This window comes from Falco biarmicus, chromosome 6, assembly GCF_023638135.1.
Source record: "Falco biarmicus isolate bFalBia1 chromosome 6, bFalBia1.pri, whole genome shotgun sequence".
Taxonomy (NCBI): Eukaryota; Metazoa; Chordata; class Aves; order Falconiformes; family Falconidae; genus Falco; species Falco biarmicus.
In genome coordinates this window covers 71,051,661-71,060,785 of record NC_079293.1, presented here as the reverse complement: position 1 = coordinate 71,060,785, position 9,125 = coordinate 71,051,661, and the positions used below count along the sequence as shown (strand labels likewise).

Below are 9,125 nucleotides of genomic sequence, written 5' to 3'. Positions count from 1 at the left end.
CTGCCGGAAGACACACAGATCCACTGAGTTAGACAGGAGGTTTGGTTGGAAACATCATCTGTTCACTAAATTATTGCATCTGGGGCAGGCTCAGTAGCCCAAAGGTTCAACTCACGTCAGGTTGTCCTTACAGTCTGGAGGAGAGAAACACAGGCATATCAGCGTGGGAATTGGAAATGATGCTGCGTTCAGGAGTTCTCTGACACAGCACATTGTGCTTATCTTCATGAGCCATTGGGTCTGCCACCCCACCCCAGCTCTCCTCTTCTCACAAGGAACAGCCTCTGTCCTCATCCTGATTAGATCAGCATTTGAGAATCTGAAATCCAGATCTGCTCTCGGTGCTGCAGCCCAAATGTGAAGGTTACTTTCTGTAGAAGGGGGTCTATCTTGGAGCGCACCATTGCAAGAGCAGGACATCTATATTACTTGTAACTGTATGGATGCTTTTTTATTCTAAAATACCTCCATACAAGCAACATTCCCATTGACTTGTACTTGATACTGCCTGAATCAGGAATCCCCCCTTGTATTCACCTTGGGGAAAAACAGGCAGTTTTTTGTCACCTTGTGGTCCCATACAGATGAATATATAAATACAGGGAACATCAAGACTCACCAGCACCCTCCAGACAGTCCCAAAACAAAGAAAAATGATCCCTCCAGCCACTCCCCTGCCCTATTTCCAGGATGGGCTGAAGACCTATATTGGAGGTAGCTCATCTCCAGCTTGTCTCCTGGATGGACCACAGATCCAAGCCACAGTTCTGTCTCCAGCACTGTCTCATTCTCCTTCTGGTGGGACCCCCTGAAGAGACCCTGGATCTGGTCCATCCCCTTGCCTTGTCTGAGGGAGCCGTTGCCAGCATGCAGCTCTGCCCAGTGCACTCAGACCCTGCGGTACTGCTCCCATCAGTTAGGGCACTGCCTGTACTGGGGTCGCTCTCAGTTCCTAACTCATCTCCCTGTGCCCTGGCATGGGGAAGGCACCCCATAATATTCCAAAGGGGCCTGATCTATTACCCATCACAACCAACACTTAAACTATTTATTTTCTCCGAAGGATAAAATAGTGCCCCATCACACTTCAGGAGCTTTTAAAAATAGAATACCATTGATTATTGCAAGGATAAATTGAACAACTCATTGAGCAAAGCATCACTATAAAAACTAATTGACAGATTCATGGGAAAAGAAAAGGCTACTGACACCTTATTCCTTTGCTCTGACTGCTGCTCACTGGACAACTGCTCTGCAGGTGAGGGAACAGATGATGGACCAAGATCTGTGTTTGGGAAGCTCAGTAATTTGGTAGCTATAGTTTGACTGGGCCTTGGCTGAAGATTTGTCTGGGAGCATCACCTATCAAATCTAAAGGAAAAATGCTAATGGTTTCAGGCAAAACAAACAATAACAAATGCCTCTTCATCTCTGGTGTGTAACATACTGAAAGATAGGTCCAGTTCTTTTTTGCTTTTACTACTTTAAGCTTGCTGCAGCTGCTCAGGGTTAAAAGGCTAAAATGTCTGAAAACCCTACATTTGTTCTTCTGGCTCCCACGGGGGTGGAAAGAAGATCCAATGACTCTTCAGACCTCACCTAGAGACTTTATCATCTGCTTTTTGAGGTGCCCACCTCACAGTATGGTGTGATAAGGTCTTCCTGCTTCCAGTCTAGCTGTGTCTGGAGGAGAGGTGATGAAAAAGGTGGCCAGGAAGGACAGCAGACCTCCATCTCTGCCCCTCACTGAAATTCTCCCAGCCTGCAGGTCCACAAAAACTACACACTTCCATCCGCTCTCAAGTCTCTCTCTGAATATCTTGCCTTTGGGCTCACATGTGTATTAGCATTTGAGACTGAGTTTTAAAAAACAACAAACCACAACCCACTAAGCTCAGTGGCTTTATCAAAGAGGGAAGCTTTAGGCCATTGTCTTTAAGAAAACCACAATTTTCCCCAAGTTCTAAGTCCTCATAAGAAACACTTAAATATAGGACTTGGGGACCCAAATGGATGGAAACTTCTAAAAGTGAATAGCCTCATCCTCAAACAGATGTAAATTAGACTTATTTTTAACCTACTAGGTGCAATACATTTTTGGTATACATACTGAACAGTTTTGGAAGGCTAAGCATTGCCACACAATTCTTAAGCTAAGCAATGCTACATGTGTAAGTACTGTTCGTTGCAGTATCTTCTAGCTATCCAGTTTAAAAACTTTCCATGATTAGCAGGAAAAAAAAAAGAAGAAGAAGAAAAAAAAGTCATGTATTGCCTTATTTTAGTGCTGTTACACTAGAAACTTGTATGGCTTTAGAGGTACCAGTACACTAGAAACTCAAGCACTGCCAACCCACAAGAGGCAGATGTGTCACACTGCCTTAAAAATGTTTCTGTTGGGTCCATTTATTCTAGAATAGAGAGAGGAATAAAATACACCAGAAACAAACCCCCAGTATACACATAAAGGCTTTTCCCACTGTAGTGTTTTCAGTGCAGAAATTTACACTAATCATGGTCTGTGCTGGAAACGGCACAGAGCTGGCTAAGAAGTGAGTGTCTTGAGTCACTCACGTTATATACATGGTACCATGCCGGCTGATAGTCATCTGAACATCTCCTTGAGTCAACAGAGAGAGGCAGACACCCCCAGAAAGTGATTCACCCTGTCCTAAGATCCATGTGTGGGACAGGACGGGGTTGACTCATGCTCCCAAAGTGTCTGACTCCATCCCTTGACAGAGGAACGCGGGGACCTGCGAACACCTGCAGTCAGGCGGGATGAGTCCTACCCTTACAAAACAGTTCACTGCCTCCTCATTTGCCCTAAGATCTAAGGGAGGGAATGAAGTATCTCTAGACATTTTGACATATTCCTGCTGTTGTTTAAAAATTCACAACTCTGCAGTGAATGTGAATTTTGGCATCCTAATGATGAGCAGGATCTGGACCGGGGTGTAAGGGGGTGCGATCTGTAGGTGGACGGCAACAGGAACCATGGAGCGATATGAAGACTTTTCTCCAGTACTTCTTACTGTGCTGCCACAGAATTTATTCCCTGGCTGTTTCATAAAGACTTAAACAACAAAGCACGTCTCGGCTTTTGTCATCTTGACCACAAGTTTCCCATTCCCATCTTTCCCTGTCACTTCTAGCCTGTGGCATCTTCACACAAAGTACAATTCTCTCAGACTGTGGAATAAATGTTCCTTTCTTTTCCACTTCTCCAGGCCTTATTTCTAAGCAACTATAGAGATCTCTCCAATTAAAACTACAAGAAAAAGTCCTGGTAAATTGAATCATATGGGAAATATGTTTTTATTTTGATTTTGAGACTTTCACACATGGTGACTGACGCACCTTCATCTAGCATGAGTGGGTTTCAACTCCCTTCCAAGGTTTGTTTATCAAAGGGTTGGGGTGGTTTAAAACTGAAGTCACTTTAAAAAACCCACTCCCACTCCTCCAACTCTGTGCATAGTCTTGGGAGTGGAAAATACCTGCCATGCACTGCCATGTCTCTGTGGGCATTCTCAGGACAGGAGGACATCAGCTGCCATGGGGCTGGAAGCCCCGTGGCTGCATCTATGGGATCTGTATCCCACCTGCCCATAACAAGTCAGACCGGCATAAACTGGGGTTACCTTCAAACTCTCTTCACAGGGCTGTACAACAGTCCTTGAACTCCTCCTGTCACCTGCTAGGAAGCAATGAGTGACTCACAAGCTGTAGTCAGCACCACTGAGGATTCAAGCCCATGTGTCTTGAATGACATATCACAAGAATTAGTCCCCAGATCCCTTCAGTAATGTGTCCTGAAGTCCTCATGGTGAGACATCTTCTAACCTACCTTCAGCATGGTGAGGTAGAGCTCTATAATACCCCCATTTGAAAGATGAGGCACTAAGACTTGAAGGATCTACCCCAGGCAGGTCTCATATACAATCCATGCTAAAGCAGGGAAGAGATCTCCTTCACATCACGGTGCACCTCGCCAGAGCGTTTCAGGCAGGATTCAGCTCCTACAGCAGAGACTCACCTCAGGTTTTCCACGGGTAAGTGAAGTCTCTTACTTAATGGAGAATTAAGGTTTAGCGCAACCATCACAGATGGGAATCCAGCAACATTGCTGGATTGCTCTAGGATATTCCAGCCCTGCATGTGGGGCTGGCAGATATGACAAACTTGCACATAGAAGGCAAGAATATTTTTGAGCTGGGAGCTAGAATGAGGCGGAGTACCGAGGGCATCTCAAATGACACTAGGCAAAAGTCACACAAGTTGTTTCCTTGGTCATTACAGCCAGTGGAGCCAGAGCTGCACAAAGGTCATTGTTTAGACCTTGTGGCTGAACTGCCTGTAGCTCCACTGAACACAAGTGAAGCCTGGACACCCCCATGACATGGAGACACCTCCATCAGAGACACCTTTGTTTGAGTGTCTGAATCTGGAGCTGAACTCACCCACCAGCCCGAACTGCCTTGATGCTGACTTCTTGCCTTAGCAATTCTGCCTTTCTCAAGGGGAGCTAATGAACAGTCCTCAGTGGTAAAGAGACGTGGCATGGAGACTAAGCAACAGTAAATGGTGAAGAGTAATGAGAAAACAGTGGGAAATAAAAGGCTAAACTTTTTGAGAAGAATGTTGGTCCAAGGAATATTGAATGTCTGAGAAAGGGAAACAAAAGCCATTGCTTTGGATCATGAAAACACGAGTGGACCAGACCGTAATGCAGGTAGCAACGTGATACCAGAGGAGAGGAGCACGAACCACACTGAGTTCAAGGGAAGCTCCTGGAGCCGTGCTGGGGCAGACTGAATTTCAGCCTGTTTCAGTTTTCATCCTCTGGTTCCTACTGATGGCCCAGAAAAAGAAAAGGCTATCTCAGAAATGTAATGAAGGTCTTTGACAAATCCACATCCACAAGAGACTCAAAACAATGATTCCCCTTAAATTGCCATTGCTGTTTTTAAAGGCCATGTATATGCAGGAATAAAACCAGTGCATGGAAAGCCATCCCAGTCTATCCAGCCTATTCATGCTATGCAGTTACACGTGGCTTTGCAACTAGTCTAACAAAAGCCATAGACAAATCACATACACACACACACACACACACACACACAAATGAATATTTAAAATTAACAATATATCCATTTTTCCCTTACTCGCAGTGTTGTTCAGCTGAGGAGAGAGGTTTTTCACTAGGGCTCTCCACAGTTTTCATCACAAATCCAGCTGCAAGTTATTGGCTGTAAGTAATTTGAACGTACTTACTGTAGCATATTCCCTAAGTATTTACTGTGGTGCCTGTCCCTTTAAAGCTGAAAATGATGCCTAAATGGTGCTCTGTTTCTTTTTTGACATTAATTCTCCTGAAGACTCCAGTAAAACAAAATGGGAAGATACCAACATTTCTCCTGGGTGAGCTGGACAGCAAATATTCAGTGTGACAAGAAACCTTCCATCAACCCCTGTGCAAAGGCAGCGCTTGCTTAATGCCAAATGCCACATCTCAGTTCTTCCCCATCACTCGCTGGCTGCTCAGGCTTCTGCGCCGTGAACCCTGTCAGGGGGTTTTCCCCTTTGGGTGGCACATTCCTCCCTGAAGCTCAGTCTGAATCGAGGAACAGGTTTTCATTCTGATGCACACAGAGTGAAAATGCATTTATATAAAACAGAAATTGAGCCAGATTCTGCTTTTGTAACGTTGCCTGAGTCACTACCCCTTACTTTTTAATATGTTTATATTTAATTACACGAAGTAAAAGAGGTCATAATCAGACCCCAGGTCTGATCTTCATTTGTTCCTGCTGGAGCCTGATGCTTGATCTTTCTTTTTTCTTTCCTTTCAGAGGAAAGAATGACTTTTTCCTTCTTTCCTTCATTTTCCCTCTTACTTTTTCACTTTCTACATGGAAAAATAGGGATCATTACCAGTATATAAATAATAAAGGGCTGCATAGACTGTTTTGCCATTCATTTTCCTCATAGGATTTCAGGACACTCCCTTAACCAGTTTCTCCAGTGTGCCACCAGTCCATTATGGCAGATGAGCACTGTTCCACCTGTGGTGAACATCACGCGTAAGTCTGACCCAGGAATGGCCTCCTCACACCTGTGTGACAGCTCTGTACTCCACTCAGAGTCAGAGTGATCAGGAATGAAAACCCAGAGCCTGACAGTGGAAAGAGCTGTTACACCAGTGTCCTGTCCTTTGCTCTTTTCTCATAAAAATGTTTTGTTTTTGTTGGGCAAGGGGTTGAGTTTCAAATCCAGCATCTGCTCCCTTGCTTGGGAGCTCTTCCCAGACCTTCCTCCAAGGAACATCACAGTGCCTTTCTCCCCAGGACCTGATTCCCACAGGGACACAGTGTCACCAGTCCATAAGAAACAAAAAAATGCTGGTGGTTGTTTGGGAAAACAGGCAGGAAACAAAGGTGAAAAACTCAATTCAGGGACCAATCTCCAAGTACCTCTGGACAACAAGAAAGGGTCTTCTACCACTGAATCCCACTGGGATTTCCTGACACAAGGCTTGCACTGAGTTTCTCTATAAGATAGTCCATGTCCAAGCTAGCACAAGGAGGACTCTTCCACATTAGACCAGAGGAACATCCACGTTCCAAACCTTTTATTGTGAGAGTGAGAAAGTCCATAGCAAGGCAACTAACTTCAGAACAGCTTGCTCACATGGAGAGTGGTGCTCCCACCCCTTGCAAGTTAAAGGCTGGCTCATGTCCTGAAACGTGCATGCTTCCTAAACCCTTTTCTTTTTGCTAAATTAAGATGTGCACAGTGACCCCAGAAATGCTGGATCTCTCTTTAGTTCCCCCTCAACCTTTACCTTAGCACTGCCTTGAGGAACTGAGGTCCACAGGTGCACTATGGATTGTGTTTCGAAAGGACTTGCTTTCCTCCCCTTTCATCCTGCTGCCTTTCAGTTCTCCTGAATGCCCCTTCTCTACTGCTAGAAAGAGGTGACCAGCCACATTCCTCTGATCTGTGCTCTCATTATCTCGGCTGTTTCTATCATGTCTCCTCCTATCCATCTCCTCTGTGAACTCGGGAGCTGCCAAACGGCTCAGGCCCTGGGGCCATCTAGTCCTGTATTTTCTCCAGGATGCAAGCCAGTGACTGATCCTTCTGCAGGAGGCACAAGCACCCTAGGCCAAGCAGAAACGGGATAATCTGCCCTCTGTTTTGGATTATCCTTGAATACCCTCAGAGAAGTGTCAAAAGTTGAAAACGTTGGCAATCACCGACCATGTAAGGATTGGCAAAGCTTCCCTCCCCCCCTCCTCATTTTAAAACACTCCTAATGAAGATCTTCCTTGTATCACCTGCTTCAATATTTATCTCACCCAAGGAACGCTGTCTGAGACAGGGGTGAGCTGCCTTCCCGAAATGCCTCTCTGTCTCTCCATTGACTCTACCTGGAGTGTGGGTGATCAAACTGAAATGATCAAACAAGGAGAAGTGGGTAAGATGAAAAGTACCCTAGGGAGCAGTGTTTTGGCATCCACCAGCTCCCCACAAGAGCTCAGAAGAGAAGCCTGAGTCCCAGCAAGGTGAGGAGAGCAGAAAGGGGGGCTGGGGAAACCTGTTCCCGGCTCCAGGATGAGCAGAACAGCTAGCATTGGCTCCTGCACGAGCAGAACCTGACAGACCCAACATAACATGGGCACATTCAAGTGACGCAACATAATGATTTTATACTGCTGAAGGCCAAGCCCCCAACACCCTCCTGCTGAGAGAAGGGTGCCCATGATCAGTCAGAGGACATATGCAAGTTGCATTTCCATGAACAGCCAGAGTTATCACCCATCCTCGAGAAAACAGTAGCAGGAAGACAATACCCCGCTGCTACATCAATGAGAAGGCTGAGCTTGTGCGCATGTACAGCGTCCTTACAGGCACCTAAGTTCGCTATTTGCTTTCCACAATAGCCTCACCCCTTTCCTAGGATGCTGACCACAGGTACCTTTGTTTTTACCTGTTCATGTAGGCAAAAAAGCTCCTGACAGCCACTCCACTGCTGAAACGTTTCTGGCAGCACTTAGCTGAAATCTCAGCACTGATCTTCAAACAAGACTCCTCTCACTTAGCTAACCGAGATACTTGATCCTGTGTAGTAGCTCACCACCAGATAATGGCTCATAAAAGATGAGTAGAGAGGAGAAGGGCACATGGGAACGCAGGCCTTGAGAGAACCTGGGTCACTGTTGTGACACCTAAATGAGCAAACGAGAAACAGAGCCAGGGCTATTTGTTGACCCTGAGCCCAGCTGGCAGGGCTGGCCATGTCCATACTATTAAACTTTCCGTAGCTGTATCCAATCTGCCTTTTGGGAATGGCTCCTGAACTACGTGAACTCATTTTCTCCTGCCCTGGAAAGCTCTGGGAAAGGGCTAGCTGGCCAAAACTGTACCACAGACCATGTTAACAGAATCACTTGGGTGTCGTTGCCTGGGCTCCAGCACTGCTTGCATTACAGGTATAGACCTAATCCGTGCACAGACCTCTGCCTATCACAAACATAGTCATATAATCCCCTTCATCACTTTAAAAATAATGTAAAAGACCTGTGGTTCAGGTCCTGGAGATGGAGCCTCTCATATTATCGGATTTTCCGGGCTGGGCTTTTTGGCAGAGTAAATTAGCCCAGGTGGCTGCTGTGTCCAGACAACTCTGGGGAGCTCAGACATGGCAGCGAGACCTTAGGTAAGGCATAATACAGATGTGCAGACAGTTTTATGCCAGCAAAATGTTATTTTGGCAGTGTAGGTTAATCCTTCTAGGAAGCTGGTCTAGGCTATGCTTTCAAAGTTCTGTCTGAGGAAAATGCCAGTGTGACTATTGCTACAGCTAGATGGGCAAACACTACCTTGTGGAGAAAAGCCCTCTTCTGAAGGTCCATCCAGCTACCAGAGTCTCTGATGGGAGTCTAATGGTAGTGATATAGGAAATGAACATCAAACTCACACTTTTCAGGGGGAACAATTCATGGCAGATGTCTAAGAGCACCCAGAAATCTGGGATGAGTTTGGTGAATAGTTTCAGTCCTAAAGAAGCTGGAGGCAATCATGGAGTAGAGGAGACAGGAGGCACACAACAAAACTAA

At 45.7% G+C, this 9,125-nt stretch overlaps 1 protein-coding gene across 2 annotated transcripts in view; it reads right to left on the bottom strand.

The window, feature by feature from the left end:
• The window catches only part of XKR6 (XK related 6), a 212,549-nt gene that overhangs the window by 31,927 nt on the left and 171,497 nt on the right, over positions 1-9,125 (bottom strand). The window lies entirely within an intron of this gene.